At 45.6% G+C, this 15,019-nt stretch overlaps 1 long non-coding RNA gene across 1 annotated transcript; it reads left to right on the top strand.

Moving 5' to 3' along the window:
• Positions 1-6,870: 6,870 nt before the first annotated feature.
• On the top strand, positions 6,871-13,849 carry LOC140684848 (uncharacterized). The gene is made up of 4 exons (XR_012057728.1): positions 6,871-7,095; positions 8,816-8,932; positions 11,299-11,418; positions 12,626-13,849. It is a non-coding gene; the product is annotated as an uncharacterized lncRNA (long non-coding RNA).
• The last annotated feature ends 1,170 nt before the right edge of the window (positions 13,850-15,019 follow it).

The raw sequence follows: 15,019 nt of genomic DNA, 5'->3' as shown, positions 1-15,019 counted from the left end.
TACCTTTAGCTTAATTCAGGTCATGGTGGAGTATTCAGGATGATCCATAGGGGAAACCTTGCATGAAGAATGGCAAAATGCTTCAATTAATCACATTCTCATTCTGCCTGAGAGATCGCTGTAGCTCTCCCTAAACCCCTGAAAGCACTGTAGATGTACCCACAGCAGCTGCACTATGAGAAGCAGGATCCTTGTCTCTTTCCATGAGCAAAGCCTCCATAAACATAGTTCAAATGCTTCCCACAGGTGATAAAATTCAACAAGGAAACCCTTAACTCTACTCCTTCATATTATAGCTACGTATCTGTGAGCTGCCTTCACCAGCAGCATTCTCTTTGAGCTAATGAAAACTGAAGCAAGTTTATAAGTGTTATCACCTCCAAAAGGTGTTTAATGTGAGTGCCTTTCCTAGCCTGTGACCAATCCCAGTAATCCCACTGCTTCCTTGGACCAGGCACTGCACAATGCATAAATGAGCAAGTGCATTCATACTGTTTGCCTTAAGGTTTTCAGCATGTGTGGATCTACTCATGTGCTTAAGAAAAAATACTCCAAGTAAAAAGCATGAATGTGTATTTAAAATTGCCCTTCTGGAATTAGTTCAGCCTATTTGTAAGAATTCTTGCAACTTAGCATATGCTTCATCTTCAGCTCAGAATGTTAGCCAAGTAATAATCAGCACTCAGCAAGAATTAGAAAGCCAGTTTGTCACAGTGAGGTCATGGGGAAGATTATTCCTGCTTTATGACTCCATTTGTAATAAATTTTCCATAGCCTGTCATGGGAAGGATCTAGAACATATTTATACTTCCAGTCTCCCTTTTCACATAAAATTTATCAGCTTGTCTGGTAAATTCAACAGGAGCTTATTCCCTTTTGCTACTTTTTACATGCCTCCTGCTCAGGAGAACAAATAATCTACATCAGAGTGCAACAGAGATCTTGTCTGCCATTGAAAGTTAATGTGGCACAAATCTAGATTAGCAAAGGAATTTAGGTATTTCCTTTTTAGATAGAATATAACTTCATAAATATTCTTCTCAGAGTCAAGTAAAACATCTGATGTGCTCACCTCATATTTAGGCTGCGTATTACCATCTGTTGAGGTATCAAGATTCAATTTCACAACATCATCTTACTCCTGTCCAAATATTTATTGCCAGATAAATGTGGGCTTGGGAAATCAGCCTACATGGCAGTGTAGGCCTTTGTCCTCCTCCTTCAGAAACACTTGAAGGAAAATCCAGTGCAATTCTCAGAACAGAAACATTCTCTTCTCTGAAAAAGGCAACAGAAAACGTGAGCTGTGTCTCATTATGTGGCAATGAGACATGTGAGTCTTCACAGCAAGAAACCAGTGTAACCCAGAGTGGGTGGCTCCAACAGGACACCCCCACACCCAGATGGCCAGAATGCAGCAGAATTTAGACAAAATTTCCCTATGGCTTCAGATTCCCCAGGGAAATAGTCAAAGGAGCTGGTTGCAGTATTTTTACACAGATCAGGGACTCCTCACACTGGGCATACCCTGGAGAATATCTGGAGAACAGTATGTGCCAATGCCAGTCTCCTGCTTGGTGTTGCCAGGTTTGGAAGACAGTTTGAAGAAAAGCTCTAGGTTCCTTTCTTTTTTACTCTGTACTTGTTAGCAGCACTGTGGTGATGACACAGTTTTAAAAATAAAATAACAAAATAAATCAGACTGAGGAATGTGTTATAATTCAAGACCTAGACCAATGAAATGTTATAAAAAGGCAGGAAAGAAAACATGTCAGTTAAGATTTCAACAGGATGGTTTCTCAGATAGGCTTAGAGCATGGAATTGACCAGAAAATCAGAAAAGCATTTATTTACAAGGCATGAAGACACAGGTCATACCTGTGTCCACTCTAATACAATGAATATCTAAATGCACATTGTTGAAACAAATTGAGTACAGACAGCTGTTTCTTTTTACAAAACATATGGGAATTATCATGATGGAATTACTCTTTCCAGAAAAAGGCTTCAAGGAACTACAATAAAATAATTGCTTAGAGAGGAAAAAAAAACAAACCAAAACAAACAAAACAAAAACAAACAAACAAAAAACCCAACCCAAACTTAGAGTATTTATTCTAGTAAGAAAGTTTCTAATCCTACTTTTTTGCTCCTATAACTCTTATGCAAACAGCTTCACTGAAGTCTGTTGCATGAAGAAGCTTTCTTCAGTGAGTTAAAAATGACAATAAAAAAGCTAGTAACATTATTAAAGCTTCACAAAGAAATACATTTGTCTTGAGATGGTAAATGAGAGGTTTGTCTTGAGAAATAACTTGCATATACATTTTTTTTCCACACCAGCATAGCAATTGCTGCAAGGGTTGTGCAGCATATCACAGGTGAACTGATTCAATGCCTGCTCAACAAGTAGATCCATAAGATATCTATACAACAATGTTTCATAAAGCCTTTTTATTTGTTCAATTAATATCCACTCTGTTACTTTTATCCAAGAAGGATAAAAATATTTAATGATACTGACTATCACTGTTCTAGGCCATGTTAATAAAAACAAATCAGTAGAGGGATGCTTCACTACACAGTGTTCATTTTAACTGCTGCACAGAGGGAAAGAACCATCCAGAAACTGTGATAAGGTTGCCCAGCAGCACCAGCTGTGTGTAACTCCAGGTAATTCAACTGCAGCACGTTGTGAGGACACAACAAAGTCAAATAACTTACTTAAAGTAGCTTCAGAGATTGCAAGCCCACTTTTCCAAAACATCTACTTCACAGAAATGTTGTAAACCCTGTTGATGTCCCTGCCCTGGGAGATCAGATGACACAGATATGCCCAAGTAGAAATGCTTGAGCTGACACCTGGTGCTGTTTGAGCAATGTACAGACTGCTAAAAACAACTGTAAATGACAGAAAAAAAACAAATAAAGAGGCACAGATAAGACCTAATCATATTTATTATCAAGAGACAGGCTTGAGACAACAATCACACAAACTGGATTCCTTTCAAACAGTACCTGAAAAAGCTTTAAAAACCCCAAAACAACCAAAACCTAAATGACCAAACTAAGAAATAATGGATCATTCCATCTCATTTCTGTAGCCTGCAGTTCACAAGGGCAGCAAGTAAAGTTCAGGTTTCAAACCTTAGATAATTTCCAATAGCACACAACTTGCAGGGATCTATCCACTTGCTTAGGAAAAAAAAAATAAACCTGGTTAAGTAATAACCTTACATCTTGTCATGAGAGAACAGCCACAAGTCCACTTTGGTGGACAATAAATATGGACCAACAAAAAATTAACACAGTCAGAGTCACTGAATAAATGTAAAAATCTATCTTGCCCAGTAAGAACTGCACAATAAGAGTTTTTTCATCAGTTCTGGGTATTTTGTTGAGGTTCGTGTGATCACTTCTGTCTACAGTAGATAAAATATTAATTCATGTAGATATGTCTAATTAAGCAAGTTCACATCTTAAGAATTTTTTGATTGCAAGAGGAATGGTGAACTAAAATCTGCATCATTTAAAATGTGTTTTATACTGAGTTTAACCTTCTTTCAATCTCTTTTTCCTGCATGCTGTGGTCCATTTCTTGAAGTGGCTATTATAGAACTTATTTGTCTCTGAGGAAATGTCAGATGCCAAACTAAGCAACATGTCTGGAATGCAGCAATCATTTTATCTGGTCTCCTTGAGTGCTTTGCCATCCTTGGAGCCATTCTTCCAGCTTCCCACAGCTTTGCTTCAGTCTGCAGTTCTTCTAAGGACTGTCCTCACCATTAATCCAAATTCCAGTTCTCTGCACAATATTATCACAAATACAATATTATCACTTAAAACTCAATTGCAAGAAACAGATAAATCCCACATTAGAGATGGAAAAATAGTGTATGGGCTTTAGTGAGCTCCTAGGATCATAACTTTATGTATAAACAGCTCTTTTTAGTAACTGCAAAGCCTGTTTCCTTCCATCCTTTAAACCAAATGAACATTAGAATGGTTTCTCTACTCCTTAAGACTATGGATTTGTTTCTTTCCATTAAAAAAAAAAATCATTCCAACTTCAAGTTACTCACAGTGCCAACAATCACCTGAATGCAAACAGCTGAGCCTCAAGCCAGGTCTGGGAAATGTCTCTCAAATAACCAGTTTATAAGTGTTTTAAGACAACAGGATTTTTGAAATATTTCTGAAAATTTTAGATAGGTATTAAAATAGTGTTAGTATAACAAAAAAAACTGCTTATTTTTCTGACATGAAACACCAAGGGCTGAGAAAACCACCCCAAAACATGAGCGAGACAGTTTTCTGAGAGTTTTAAGAGAACGGTTGAGATGTTTCCATTCAAACCAAAAATCAACTTCAATCAAAATATTATAACTTTTACTTCAGTCTACATTTTTAAATAACTTTTCAACCTTTACCCTGAAACACAAAAAACTCCCCTGAACAGGTCTCCTTTCTAAAAATGCACAATTTAGAGTTAAGCATTTATTGTAGCAGTTATACCACTCTATTAAAATGTGTAGTGACTGGTGAAATTGGGAATAATGTTTGCACTTCAAACCACAGAACAAACTTCCTTTTTTTGTTTAAGTCAAGCAGTTACTTTTAGTGCACTCATGATCAGACACCAAACTCTTAAATGTTTGATTCTATGAAGCAAATAACAGTTAAATAAGCCTAACCACAAATTTAATTAGAATGGTGAAATGGCTCCAAAGGAAGCACAGTGGTCTGCTGTGACAAACCACAGACCAGGGGAATCCACAGGAGAGTTTAATCCAGTGCAAATTACCCAGCTGAAAAAGGGCAAACTGAGGATGTCTTCAAGGAATGCACAGCTAACAGCTACAGAAAGTTGTTGGTTCATTTTTCAAGTGAATAAGAGCATGGTTAGCTACTGCATAAAGAAAAAAAAAAAAGATCCAGCTACTTTTATGGTTCTTCTCCAAGGCAGGATGGTACAGGTGTAGAATCCTATGAAAATGGTTGTTTTCCTTTGCCTACAGGAACGTGGCTGGTTTGCTTGTCTGATGTTTGGTGGTTTCTGTAGAGTTTTCTTTTTCCCTCCTCCCCTACTCCTTCTCTTTTAAGTGGAGAGATCAAATTTAGCTGGATGTTTGATTGGAACTCACAGGGCTTGGCTCATTATTCACTCAGTCTGATTCTATTCAAATACCAGGAAGTTAATATTCCACTTTACAGTTTATCACCTGCTGTCAGAGCTCTGGTGCCTCCTTACAGCTCCCAGGGTCTCCTTCAGTCCCAGGGGACAATGGCAGCACCTCCTCCCTCACTTTGCTGCCTTTAATTCTCAATACAGAAACACAACCCACCTCTCCAATCACAGGTTTCAACTTCAAGTTGTTTTTATTTTCCCTTTACATGCTTTAGAACCATTTTTCTTTTTTCCTCATATCACAAGGCTATCTGGAGTGGTAAGACCTGTGATTCTACTCACCAGGATTTGTTGTATACCTCTGTGCTTCAACCCTCCTTTTTATGATGAGGTGAGCAACATAAAATTTTATCTTACAAAACAAATCCAGTAAAAGAGTCAGGTCTGTGACACACAAGAAGGGACTTTTACTGACTTGCAGAAACCTGGCAATGCAGGCTGAGTGCAAAATATTGCACAGGAAACGGCTAAAAGTTCCTCTACATGGTAGTTGTCCTTGTTCTGGGTTTTCTGACATGTAACGAAATTTCATCTTACCAGCATTATTTCAATAATCTCTGCTGTTGCTGTTTTGCACAATCTATTTCTTAAATTCCCCCTGAGTTACCTGCAGGAAGGTGAAGGCACACAGTGTTCCTACAAAAACCTTTGCTGAGATCACTACTGTCCCCAGAGCTTTAGTGCCACCAATGTTACTCTGGTAAGTAAGTGTGCACTTGTTTCCTTGGAACCCCATTCCCAACCACATCCCAGGACAGCACAGCACAACCCTCTCCATCAAGGAAAAGCCTGAGCCCCTGACAGGGAGCTTTTCTTTAGGGCACTGCAGGATTTTCGCTCCACCAAACCTGTATAATTGTGTTCTTTATACTCCAGCTTGTTTCTTTCATTTCCTGTACTTTAAAAATATTCAAGTAGATTTCCAAGCTGCTTTGTAATTGTTTCAGACCTATATGGGGTGAAAAAGCAATCAATGCTCCTGTGGAACAGCACTAATAAGGTGACTATTCTACCAATTTACTATGTAGTACATAAAATTTTGCTTTGTCTGTTCCATATGTAAAACGTACCTCATGTCAGACAACTCTTAATGTTGGAAAAGCCCTGCAAGGCCATGGAGTCCCAGCTGTGCCCGATGCCCACCTTGTCCCCAGCCCAGAGCTCTGAGTGCCACCTCCAGCCCTTCCTGGGACACCCCCAGGGATGGGCACTCCAGAGCTCCCTGGGCAGCCCCTGCCAAGGCCTGAGCACCCTTTCCATGCAGAAATTCCTGCTGGTGTCCACCTGAGCCTGCCCTGGCCCAGCCTGAGGCCGTTCCCTCTCCTCCTGTCCCTGTTCCCTGGAGCACAGCCCGACCCCCCGGCTGTCCCCTCCTGGCAGGAGCTGTGCAGAGCCAGAAGGGCCCCCTGAGCCTCCTTTGCTCCAGGCTGAGCCCCTTCCCAGCTCCCTCAGCCCCTTCCCAGCTCCCTCAGCCCCTCCTGGGCCTCCAGCCAGGAGGGAATACTCGTTCTGCACAAAGAGCAATGTAGAGACCTGACATAGGTGCCTTTATCTCCACATTTTAAACTTGCATAAATACTTATGGAAAGACTCTTCAGAAAGCACCAAAGTAAAGTCAGTAGTAAAAGTGACAATCTGCTTTGAAAATCAGCGCGGCCCGGCCCGGCCCCGCAGTGGGTTCCGCGGTTGCCGGGTAACCGGGACGGGCCCGCAGCGTCTGTGACGGCGCTGCGGCCTCAGCTGCCCAGAACTCGCCCCTGGCTGCTCGTTCACAGCCCCGGCGCCTTCAGGCGGCTGCACTCGGCGATTCTCCGAGCGAATTGTTCGCCGAGAATTGCTCCGTGCCAGCGAGTCCTGAACTCGCAAAGCATTGGTGTCTGCGACGGATTCCTGAATTCCGGTTGAAGGTAAAGACTGACTCAAGCTGTACTTTCTGGTTTTGTCACATCTGTGCTCTAAAAGAGAATGCCACAGGGAAATACAGGATGGGAGAATGCCAGTCTTCAGTTCAGTGGCATGTACAGCTGAGGGGATGAACAAGATATGGTCTACTGATGGTGCTTTTTTCTTATTGAAGAAATGCAACTATATGCAATGCAACTTCCTCAATGTACTAATCTATATAATTTTTTTTCTATAATATTTACTTAAACTGGTTAAAGGTGAATGAGTTCTGTTCAAGTTTCAGTGGGTTGTTATGATCTGGTTATTAAAGTTATTAAGGAAATGCCCCTAATTCAGGTGCAAAACCAGACCATACGTCATCAAAGTCAATATTCTGGATGTTATGTAACAATAAATGTGAGGAAGAGGGAGAGAGAAAGAAATAGAAAAAGGGGGGGGGGGAGGGACGGGGCTGGGAAGGGGGGAAGAAAGACAGTGACAGAGACAGATTTAGTAGAAAATTATCACCATTCCATGGATCCTATCCCATCCCATCCCATCCCATTAAATCCTCTTCTGATCTTCTCTGTGGTGAGGTCTCGCAAAACATAAGACACCAAGGGATTAATGCAGATTTGGGCAAGGTGGGACTGCCCAGGTACCTCCCTGGGTTGGGCAAGTTGGACTCTGTCTCGTGCTACTTTTCAGTAATATCAAATCCTGAGCACCAGTATATCCTTTGGGTCTGCCACGAATTGGGTTGTGGATTTTCAGGTCTGTTGTGTTACGTGGCGTGCCATGCAGTCATCTGGTGCAAGGCCTCAGGGACGGGTCTGGGGACACTTTGGAGGTCTTTGATGGGTTATGACACCCCCTGAGCTGCCCCTCGTGGGAATGTGCCCTGGATGTGGCCTTCTGGGGCTGGGGGGTTTTAGAGCTGAGCCACTTTGTGTGAGGGAGGATGGGTGTCCACTGCCCCTTACCAGAGGTGATGCCGCACACCCAAAATTTCCTCCTTCCCCTCTGTTGATGGGAGGTCTGTGTGCAAACCTGGCCTCAGCAGTTGAGTCTATGGCTATGACTTCCCCAGCCTGAAGGCAGACAGAGCTGATTTTCAGGACAGCTGCTGGGTTTGGTTTTGTTGTGGATATAGTTTTCTCCCTCTGCCTTGTTCACTTCTCCCCAGACCTGAGCTAATAGGAGAGTTGTGTCACCTTTATCTTGTCTCAAGTTCCCTTAGGCAGCTTAACTCACAGTCCCAAGTTCCAGTCAGGAGGCATTTTCAGGGCAGGGTGGGCTTGGGTGGTCTCAGCTTCTTTATTCAGTTTTGTCACACTGGGCAAGAAGTCCTTTATCACAGTATTTAAGCCATTAGCCATAACATTCCAGTCTCTCACAAGTCCTGTGAGGAGCAGCTGAGAGAGCAGGGCTTGTTTAGCATAAGGAAGCAGAGATCCACTCAAGCTATTTTTAAGTGATATTTAAGCTACAGATTTTTCTGTTCTAACTATTATTAATGTTCAGCTTTTTAGCTCCAGGTTTCAGTATGATCCATCTTTGAATTGTACAGCATAGCCATATAGTTCAATAAAGTCCAGCTAGAGGCCTAACAATACTAGCTACTTGTGCCAAACGAGCACTTAGCTACTTTCAAATCAAATAAAATTTTAGCACCAGTGTATCCCTTCAGTCTGCCATGAATTTGGTTCTGGATTTTCAGAGTTTCATTGTTGCTTCTTCCAGTTTTGTTGAGGCATTGTTGCTCACCTGGGATATCCTCCTTCCAAAATGGCTTCTGGATTCCCAGAAAAGACACCGGCACCTCGTTTTCTGCTCAGGGAAAGACTGAAGCCTGACACTGTGAGTAGCCACTGGGGCTGTGTTAAGGCTGGAAACTCCCCTCGTGTCCCTCCTCTCCCTGCCCCTGTTGTCAGCAGCGCTGTGAAGCTGCAGACCCCCTCCCCACCTCTTTGTGCCCTGCTCCTGGCTCTTGGTGGGGGCTGTCCTGGTGCAGTAGGGAAGGCTGTGTGATGTTTGAGGGACAGTCCAGCATCCTGCCTGGCTGTGCCACTGGAGCCAAGTGAAACCAATGTGCAGCTGCAGCCCTGAGCAAGTGCTTCTTTCCCTTTCCCTTTGCCACAGCAATTCCTTCTGTCAGGCTGGACACTCACCTGTGCTGCTCTGACCAACCTGCCCTTGGGCACCTGGGCATGTGGGGGGGGAAGCTCAAACTCTGCCCAAAGCCTTGAGAGACACGGCTGGTCCCAGCTGGGAGAGCTTCCAAGCCAGCTGTTCTCTCTCATCTCCTGTGTGGGTGCAGATCCAGCCCTGCAGGCAGCACTGGAGTCAGGCCACAGAGGTCCCTTGGCGTCTGAGCTCACTGGAGTGAAGATGCCCCACTGCTGAGGCTCTGTCAAGGAGATCCCTCTGTTTTCTTCTGTGGAGAGGCCTCTGAGCCCAGAGAGAGAAAATAAATGCTAATAATGCTAAAAACTTGGACACATTCATGTGCACCTCACTCTTGGTACAACTTTGCTTTCTTGTGTCTCTTGGACTCACCCAGCAGTGCTACCTCCTCGCTGTGAGCTTTGAGTGTTGTGCAGGGACAGAGTTAGGGGAGTTCTGAGAGCTCATCCCCACTCTCTGAAAAGGTCACTGCCTCACTCCAATGAGAAAACAAATCCCCAAAGAGCAGAAGTCCCCAAACATGTCACATCAAATCATGGAGAGACTAATGGGACACAGCCGTGTGGTTGGAGTATGTGTATTGCCCTCTGTATTATTAATTTATTGGTGCTAAGTATTTCAGCAGGTAACTTCCAGGGCTTCCAGAACTGTCCTAGTGGCTGTGATCGCAAATTATTCACCAGTACCACTTGTTCAGGAAAAGCCTTTCTGAACAAGCACATCTCTGAGGCTCTTGCTGGCTTGCTGAGGGGTTTTTTGTCTTTCAGCTGCTTCCCTCTAAGTTCCAAAGGGAGAAGTTTCCCAACATGAAGAAGCAGGCCAGCACTGGGGGGAATATTCTGCCCAGAATTGGCCCATTTCTAGACATGAGTGAGACTGGTCCAAAGGTAGACTTTTCCTGCTCGTTTCCTTTCTGTTTGATGTGAAGTTTAAGAGGGTGTGTGCTTGTGACAGGCTTGCCTCCAGCAAAATACCTCAATGTCCAGGTCCTGTTGCCATTGCAAACTGCTGTAGTGGCGGACTGGGAGTCCTGATCTGCACTAAGCCAACACAAATAACCTCTGCTGAAGCTGCAGGGGTGTGCTGGAGTGTAGCTGCTCTTGCTGAAACAATGGGGGGAAGGCTAGGGACACAAAGCCCCAAAATTGCCATTTCCATTCTCCTGCTGAAGTAGCCACCTCTTACTTTGGTGTGGTCACCATGAAATGCTCGGGGTCATAGGATTCCCTCCAGAGTGGCAGCATTGGCCTTTGAAGGCCGAGGACCTGCAGTAATTACTTCAGATTTAACAAAACAAATTGCATGAATGCTTTGGGTTGGAACAATGTTGGACCCTGACAGGGTGTTAGATTTTGCAGGCTGCCAGATGTAAAGGAGACTCGCCTCCCCTTCCCTCTCATCCTACTTCCTTTTGGTCAGGTCTTCAACTCTGTCCTTTTTCCAGCTCACAGCAACAGCCAACAAACCACCTTGAACAAATCCAAACCACAAACAACACACAGAACCAACAAACTCTATTCTTTAATTTAATAACCTTTTGGCCTCAGCCAAATATCACCTCCTCTCTCCCACCTCCTCTGGTACTGTTTTTTTCTTACTGATGTCTAAGTTCTAGATCAAAAAAAATATTTTCAATTGTGTGGGCCTCGGTTTCCCCGTCTCAGAGTAAAGGACATCCCAAAATTATTTCCTATAGAGTCTGATGTAAATTCTTGGGGTTTACTTACTCCATGAGTGCTCGGTCAGTGCCCCAGTGGGCACAGGGCTGTGCTTAAGGAAGGTGCTGCCTGGCACTCTGGAGAAGGAAACCTGGAGAAATACATGCCAAAAGAGCAGCTTGGCTCGAGCCTGCTCTGAGCTGATCAAGCATCTCTTGATCAGCTCAGAGCAGAGGTGGGTGAGCCACTGTTTGCCCAGTGTGGGCTGGGCAGACGTGCTCACCCAGAGCCTGTACTTTACTGGGAGTCAGTGTAAGATTCTCCTTCATGAACCTTCCTCCCAGCAGCTGAACCTCTCCCTGCTCTCTCTCGCCTCTCCAGCTGCCACCAGTTCCCCCAAAACAGAGCTTGCTTCGGGTTTCCCCACCAGAGGTGGTATTTGAAAACGTTGCCCCCCATGAGGTCTCTGAAATGGCAGTGTCCTTCACGAATAAGGACAAGGTAAGTGCTGGCACCTGGGGCTTTAACACTGTGCTGGAAGAAGAGAGTGGTGTAATTCCCAGAGCGTACAGCAAAGCAAGTTATCTGCTGCAGCACATCCAGAAGAAAATGTCTCAGCACCTTTGTTCTGCAAGATGGTGGAAATCTTCCTGTGCTGGGAATTGTCCCCTGATTTTGGCCATGCATTAGTGGTATCTATCCCAAAGGAGTTTCCTTCTCTTGAAAACTCTGGATTGATAGGAATGTTGAGGGCTGTACAGTTCTTACCTGCTCTCCAGCTTTGCCTTGAGTGTATACCACATCCTGTGTCTCCTTGGTTGATCCTGGTTCCTGGTGGAATGTCTGCCTCTCTCAGCCTGTTTGGCTCCCTTTGTGCAGCTCACAGTCAAAGCTCAGGGGCTGAGTCTTCTCCACTTTATGCTGGAATCACTTTGCATTAATGGCATTGGCACTGCAGGAAGTGTGTTCTGAAACAGCCCTGGATCAGATTGATGTAGCAGAGCAGCAGGAGGCCTTTAGGTGCCACTTCAGGCTCCTGCTAAGCTTCATTCAGCTCTGCTCAGCTTTTCCAAAAGCAGTGTGGTACTCTGCTTCCCTTTGGAGAACCGCAGCACATCCAAAGCCATGTACTCCTGGAGGTTTTCGCCTTCACTTGTGATTGTTTTGCAGTTTCCCAAGAGAGCTGAGAGGGAAAAAGTTAAAAAATGTCACCAGTTGTGTTCCACTGTAAAGAGGAAAATGGTGACCATTTAAATTTCAGTCAGGGAAACATTTTCTCAAATGAGCCCTGTGCCAAGAGTGGGCTGGTGGGAAGAGACAGAAGGGAGTCAAAATCATCTGGGTTAGACTTTTTGAGAGCATTTGGTGCTTGGGGGTTGATATCTGTGTGCTAGAAACTGCATGGTTGCTCTGTGTGTGTATCCCAGAGCCAGAAGCTGGTCTGCTGGCTGCACACAGGAATGCCCAGCAGCCCAGTTTGCCTGCACAGACAGCAAGAACCCCTGGATAGCCAAGATTGGCTTTTAATGCTGGAACCACACTGTGAGTCAGTGCTGGTCATGTTTCTCCTTTGAAGCCCATAGCCGATAGGCACAACCTGTCTGTGTTTCCGTCCCTTTTGGCAAGTTGATCACTCTCATGGTTTTATGATTCTTCCTTGCTGCTTTACTGCTCATTTAAATTCTCTTTTGCCATCTCCTTGTTTTAGGGATTGACGCTGTTGAGGCAGGACGGGAATGAAGAGACTCTGATTCAGAAGACTGTGAGAGTAAAACTCCCAATTTATTCAAAATGCATCACTCTTTTATACAGAGCTTCATGCAGACCAATTCCATTGGTCCTGAAGTGAAAACAACCACACCATTGGTGCAGAGTGCTTGATGCACAGTGATAGAACTTAACTATAAACAATGTGAACAAATAAGAGATAAAAGATTATTTACGTTCTTTTCCAACTCTTTCCCAGGCTTCTGCCTGGTTAGAAACTCTCTGTTTCTCTCTGTGACTGAATCTGAGACCCACATTTCCTCCCTTTCGTTTAAAGAAGGAGGCAGTGTTTGTCAGGGTACCTTGCAGAGAAGAGGACAAACATGACTCCGAGGTTCATTAGTTGATAATTCAAAACCTCATCGGATGTTGGCCCTGAACAGTCAAAGAGCTTCCAAACTTAAAATTTTCAATGAATCAGTCACCAACTCTAAGATAGTAACAACTCATTGTCAGACTGCCAAAGGACTGGCAGTCCAACTTGTCAAAACCCATTTCCCAGTGTGAGCGTGACACGACAGAAAAGAAGGTATCAACAAACATGTGCACATACCCAAATCAGCCAAATTTGAATTTGGCAAGATGAATAACATCTGTTTGCCACAGCTGCAAAACCTTTAGGTCTCTGGGATTTGTCCCAGCCAGTAAGGTGCAGCAGGTGAAGCCTTGGTTGGCATTCATCAGAATTGCTTTTGCAAGGTGTGTGCACTTAAATAGAACAACCATGCAAGGCTCTATGCAATCATGTCCTCAATGGACAGCTTGCGTGATGAAATTGAACTCAGGTCCAAATTGCATCCTCAAGCTTTTAAAACAATTGAGTGAAATTGACCCAGTTCAGAACTGACCAAATTCACAACACTTGAGAAACCTCTGAAATGCCATGGCCACAGCCCTTAATTCAATGACTTGGGCTGAGGTTGATTTGTGGCCATCAAGGTCTAGGACCCAGCGGTGCTTGGCAATGCGGGGGACCCGGCCCCATGGGCAGGGCCAAGCGTCCCAAACCCGGCCAGGGGGACAGGGAGCCCAGGCTCTCTGCTGAGCCAAGAGTCACCCGGCTCGGCCCACAGCTTCTCTTTGGTATTTCCTGGGGCCCCTGAATCTGGGGTCCCTGGAACACCTCATAACCACTGATAAATGAGCGACCTCTCCCAACCTTATATTTCAGTGCACATCCCCAACAGGCTGCGAGAAACCCAGCAACCCGGCAATTCCTCTGGGTTTCTGCCCCCCCCCCCCCCCACTTGGGTTTTTCCACAGCTTCTCGGCATCCTGCTCTGCGAACCACAAGAGCAGAACGCGCAGGGTGCATGAACAGGGGGGGTTTCCCTGGGAATATAAAATTCCAGCTGGGCTCCAGGTCTCTCAGCACCACCCAAGTCCGCCCAGTACAAGGGGCTGCTCCGCTGTCCCAGAGTGTCTGTGCTGCCGTGGAATACAATCAATTGCTGCACAGCTCCCTGATCCGTGGCCCCATCCCCCTCATTCCCAGCTTTGGGACCAGCAGCAGTGGCGCTGCTGCTGACCAAGCCAGTTCCCCTTCCCGCCACCTCTGCCTCGGAGGGACAGAGCTCGGTACAGTCGGGAGGGAGCAAAGGGAGTGATGGGCTGGAGTCAGGTTTTGAAACAAACAGACTGGATTCATTGTCCAGCACTGGGCCTCGGCCGCTGGATTGCAGGGTGGAGTCACTGCTGAGGAGTCATCTTTGGGGGGAGTGACAGTAGGAGCCGCTGTGCCCTGTGGGCACCACCCCCTCGCCATGAGCGGCGTGGGAGGAGCAATCAGCCCTACAGTGTGGCACGCTGCCAGCCCCAGTGGTGCGGGCAGCATGGCCGCGTCTCTCAGCGTTGAGGCGGGAGCGGCGGTGACACTCTTGGCGCTTCGGCCCCAGTGGTGATCAGGTTGGCACCGGTGGCGGTGGCGGCATTTCCAGCGCTGGCAGCTGGAACGCAGCAGGCAGCACGGGCACCAGAGCCGCAGTAGGCAGCGCCACGGCTGTGGCAGTTTCTCCCAGGAGTGACACTGGCCATCCCGGGGTGGATGGAGGCTGCTGCTGCTGCTTCTAGAGCAATGGTGGGCAGGACGTGAAGCCTGCTGTCATCAGGGGTGGCGCCATGGCAGGCGTGGCATGGAAGGCAGGCACCGCCCCTGGCATGGGAGTGAGTCCCATGGCAGGGAGGGTAGAAAACAACATGGGGGTCCCGCCCCAGACATTCTGCTGCATGGCTGCTGCCAGCATCTTAAAGAAAACAAAATCAGCTGGTCCACATGGCAAGCAGAGGGGCGGACCAGGACACAAAGCCTGTCCCACCAGCACAGTCAAAACCCCTG

The sequence above is a fragment of the Taeniopygia guttata genome, chromosome 11 (genome assembly GCF_048771995.1).
Source record: "Taeniopygia guttata chromosome 11, bTaeGut7.mat, whole genome shotgun sequence".
NCBI lineage: Eukaryota > Metazoa > Chordata > Aves > Passeriformes > Estrildidae > Taeniopygia > Taeniopygia guttata.
The sequence above is the reverse complement of the archived record's forward strand: the minus strand, read 5'-3'. Positions and strand labels throughout refer to the sequence as shown.